Source organism: Sapajus apella, unplaced genomic scaffold, assembly GCF_009761245.1.
Source record: "Sapajus apella isolate SASKATOON/1434 unplaced genomic scaffold, GSC_monkey_1.0 scaffold10, whole genome shotgun sequence".
In the NCBI taxonomy this organism is placed as follows: domain Eukaryota; kingdom Metazoa; phylum Chordata; class Mammalia; order Primates; family Cebidae; genus Sapajus; species Sapajus apella.
Genome location: NW_022436950.1, coordinates 22,920,199 through 22,925,175, shown reverse-complemented (window position 1 = coordinate 22,925,175; position 4,977 = coordinate 22,920,199). Strand labels below are relative to the sequence as shown.

The 4,977-nt window shown below is 47.0% G+C and overlaps 1 pseudogene; it reads right to left on the bottom strand.

The window, feature by feature from the left end:
• Positions 1-2,511: 2,511 nt before the first annotated feature.
• LOC116551515 lies at positions 2,512-3,237 on the bottom strand (annotated as a pseudogene).
• Between the last annotated feature and the right edge of the window lie 1,740 nt (positions 3,238-4,977).

The following is a 4,977-nucleotide window of genomic DNA, read 5'->3' as shown; positions in this document are numbered from 1 at the left end:
ATCACTGTCCATTGACACTCTTTCTGGGAATCTCTGAGGAGGTAGCTTCTATTCCCACTCTTTATTGGCTGTTTTAATAATTACTGATCTTAAAGTTCACTTCTTTCCATGGTGACATATCCATCCCGTCCTCTATCTTGAATCACGGGATCTACAAGATGAAACCTGGGATCTCTGCATTGGACCTGAGCACTGGGTCCACCCTGGGGCCAGGTTGAAGCTGATGAGGGAAGCCAAGGGCAGCTATGGGGGTCTGAAGAGAAGGTATTAAGCCATGGAAGGGAAGGGTCACAAAGCCAGAGTCACAAAATAGGCACTAAAATGGGAACTCCACAAGGGCAGCAGAGGGCGGACCATGAGAGTAAATGTGGGACAGTGGGTGTCATTGTATTACTGGTAAAGGAGTCCCAATCCAGACCCCAGGAGAGGGTTCTTGGGTCTCATGCAAGAAAGAATTCAGGGTGAGTCCAGACAGTAAAATGAAAGCAAGTGTATTAGAGAAGTAAAGAAACCAAAGACTGGCTGCTGTATAGACAGAGCAGCCCCAAGGGCTGCTGGTCAGCTATTTTTATGATTATTTCTTGATCATATGCTAAACAAGGGGTGGATTGTTCACGAGTTTTCTGAGAAAGTAGGGCAATTTCTGGAACTGAGGATTCCTCCCCGTTTCAGATAAAATAGGGTAACTTCTGGACATTACCATGGCATTTGTAAACTGTCATGGTGCTGGTGAGAGGGTCTTTGTGTATGCTAATGCATCATAATTAGCATGTAGTGAGCAGTGAGAACAAGAAGTCACTTTCCTTGCCATCTTGGATTTGGTGGGATTTGGCTGGCTCCTTTACTGCATTCTGTTTTATTAGTGGGGTCTTTATGACCTGTGTTTTGTGATACCAGTCCTGTCGACCTCCTATGTCATCCTGTGACTAAAAATGCCTAACCTCCTGAGAATGCAGCCTAGTAGGTCTCAGCCTTATTTTACCCAGCCGCTATTCAAGATGGAGTCACTCTGGTTCGAACGCCTCTGACAATTGCGGCAAGTCGTTGGCTCATTCACAAGCATCCTTTATTTTTTATTGTTTTATGTTATTTATTTATTTTCTTGAGATGGGGGCTTGCTCTGCCGCCCAGGCTGGAGCCCAGTGGCAGGATCTCGGCTCGCTGCAACCTCTGTCTCCCGGGTTCAAACAATTCCCCTGCCTCAGCTTCCCAAGTAGCTGGGACTACAGGCGTGTACCACCATGTCCTGCTAATTTTTTTATTTTTAGCAGAGATGGGGTTTTGCCATGTTGGCCGGGCTGGTTCTGAACTCCTGACCTTAGGTGATCCGCCTGCCTCAGTCTCCCAAATTGATGGGAATCCAGGCGTGAGCCACCCCAACGGCCTGCAGCATCCTTTAAAGTGTAAGACGTGTGCCTTTCTGATATGCTTCTAGAATGCTGAAGATGTTCTCTGATGTCCGATAACCACTATTCACACCTTAACACATCTCCCTCACTCCAGGAGGGAATGTTCTTGCAGACCGTACCACACGATGGACAGGAGACACCACCACATTTGGAAGGCAGATGTGGTCGTGGTCGCACTGGTGTGCCCTCCCTGTGTCTCCCTTTCCTTCATATACCTTTACTGCTAAAAGGAGGTCTATGCCAGAAGACTCAGTACCAATCCTATATTCACATCTAGCTTATCAGCATGCTGGGTGTACTTTGTACTATGTTTTTCTTTTCTTTTTTGAATTTTGAATTACTTGCCAACACTTTCAAATTGAGAGAATTCATGCAAAGATCTGGAGAACTAATTTTGCTTTGAAATGAGCCCCTTTGGCTACCTTGGACCTTCATTCCTGCCAGGCCACAATCGGCTGATGCTGAGCAGCAGCTCACTTTTTCAGACGGCATATGGGCTCTCCCCTTGGCACAGTCCCCACCACTCCTGATGGTCAAGAAGCATCTACATATGAATCATCACAGCTCTCTGCTTATCTAACTGATTTATGTTCCCTTTCTGGTACATATAGACATCTGAATTTGCAAACTCTTGTCTAAACTTTGGATTCTTAAGAAGTCCCTAGGGCTGGACACAGTGGCTCATGCCTGTGATCTCAGCACTTTGGGAGGCTGAGGCAGGTGGATCACCTGAGGTCAGGAATTCGAGACCAACCTGGTCAACATGGTGAAACCCCGTCTCTAATAAAAAGAAGAAAATTAGTTGGGTGTGGTTGTGAGTACCTGTAATCCATACTTCTTGGGAGGCTGAGGCAGGAAAATCACTTGAACCCAGGAGGCAGAGGTTGCAGTGAGCCAAGATCACGCCATTGCAGTCTAGCCTGATTGACAGGAGTGAAACTCCGTCTCAAAAAAACAAAAAAGTCCCTCATACAATTCTTCTCTTAACTAGCTGTTGGGACATACTGTTTTTCATTTGCATCCTCTGCTCTATCTCCTACTTTATTCCTCTGTCCCAATCTCAGCTCAGCTGGCATTAGCATCTGTTCAGTATTTTTTTTTTTTAATAAAAAGGCTATTTTATTTAAAAAAAAAAAAAAGTGGGCTCTGGGAGCAGGGTTAGTCCATTTGGGCCTTCAGTGTCCTGGTGGTGATTTTGTCCTTCTTGGTGATGTGGACAATGACCCCCATGCCTGACACTGGATCCCAGTCCACAGCATTGAGCATGGCATGGGAGATGGTTTCAAACAGGTGTTCTGGATCCATATTGGGCTCCCAGAGGGACTTACACATTCCGTACATTTGTTTGGCATAGGTGCCATTGACCACAAAATCATCAGTCACCATGGGGCAGCCGATGAGGTCTAGAGAGCAACTGAAGGGCTTACGGGTCTTTGGGTCCAACCCAGCAATGACTGGCTCAGTGTAGTAGGGGCCAAAATGTTTCTCATACAAGAGGTTGGCCACCGGGCTCATGAGGGTATAAGATTTGATCTACTGAGCTTCCTTCAGCTCATACAGGTTCAGCTAGAACTTGAGGCACTGGGCAACTATCTGGACATCAGTAGCGAGCCCGGCCAGACCAATTACAACCCATCACCCATGGGAAAGATCTGGAAGTCTGTAGTCACCATCCGGGCCTGTATCCCAAAGTGCCTGTCTGCAGCGATGGCCACACAGTCCTTCCCCTTCATGGCCACAATGGCTCGTCCATTATAGTACATAATAGACATGACTGTGGTGTCCAAGGACCCCTCCATTGCCAGAGCAATTCCAGTAAACTGGGTCTAGCCTTCACACCTACCCATTATTTCTGACATTTAGACTCTACAGAGAGGGTCCTGGGATTCCAGGCCTTTCCTCATCCTGCATCCCCTACCTACTTGGATGAATATTAAAATTTAGAGTAACAGAGAAAAGTTATCCGGAATGTCTGGCATGCGAAAGAGGTTAAATAAATGGAAAGTGTTGTTATTGTTTGTGCCATACTCTAGTTCTTCCAAGGGCCGACCCCTAACCCTTTCCTGAACATCTCTCCTCTGAAGTTTCCTCTACAACTCCAGATCGTGCTCTTGTCACTTCTCCATGGTCGTGGTCACCGCTTTCTAACCAGCTTCCCTGACCCTCCTTGGTCCCCTTCAAATCCTTTCTGCCAGCATAGTGATCTCCCCGAAATACAGTTTTGTCCATGTTACTCTTCTGCCTAAAACCTCCAGTGCTCCTCTATTGTTTCAACATGAGAGAGTTTGAGATTCTCAGTAGGACTTCAGGTTGCTCTGTGACCCACTCCATCCCTACTGCTCCAGCTCCATTTCCTGCCATTGCCAGTCCTACCCTGGACTTTCTGGAAACACCAACTACTAGTGTCTGCCATAGCACCCCGAGCTCTGTTTGCCTCTACGCCCTTGGCTATGCCATTCTGATGGCCTGGAAAGCCCTAAAGCCCATGCAATGTTTCTCTCTAAACCCAGTTCCTGAGTCTCTACGACTTCCCATGCTGTGTACTGCCCTGCCACACTGCCCTGCCACAATGCACTGCGTGTCCGTAGCACTGCCCATGTCCTCTAATCCTGCATGGCCTGCCTGCTTTGTTGGAGCGTCAGATTTTTGAAGATAAGAACTGCATCAATCTAGCTCACTTTTATATCCTCAAAACTCAGCCCACAGTAGGAACTTAATCATAATAAATCACATCTCTAATTAGAAAGCAACTTTCCTGATACAGTACTACACCTTTCCAATAAAGAGATGAGTAGGTGATGTTGAACGGAGCCCTCAGGCACACAACTCCAAGCTTTGTGAAGCTGGAGGGCTTCTGCTCACTGTTTTCCTAGGGATAGGCTTGGCTAGAAACTCATTTTGCCCCATTCATTCTCCAGCATTTCACACTGAAGTGGCTTCTTTTTTTCTTCTTCTTTTTTTTTTTTTTTGGAGATGGAGTTTTGCTCTTGTTACCCAGGCTAGAGTGCAATGGTTGCAATCTCAGCTCACTGCAACCTCTGCCTCCTGGGTTCAAGTGATTCTCCTGCCTCAGCCTCCTGAGTAGCTGGGATTACAGATATGCAGCACCACACCCAGCTAATTTTTGTGTTATTAGTAGAGACGGGGTTTCACCATGTTGGCCAGGCTGGTCTCAAACTCCTGACCTCGGGTGATCCAACCACCTCGGCCTCCCAAAGTGCTGGGATTACAGGTGTGAGCCACCGCACCTGGCCTGGCATCTCATTTTTCATCACACGTGCAGTAACCACGTGACCTGGACTGTCTGAGGTCAACCATTCTGCCTTTGTCCCTGTTATATGCACCTGCATTGTGAGACCACAGTCCTGATTGGATCCCCATCCTTTTGATTTTTTGGAAAAGGGAGATTTGCATAGATCAGATGAGAAGAATATGGGCAGTATGGGGTGGAAAGAATGGTGGTGTGTCAGGCATTTATTCTGCACACTGTGTTGTCCCAGGCCCTGGTGAGGTTCTAGACACTCGTTGAGGAATGCAGCAGACTCATTCCTTGTGTGCAAGGAGCTTA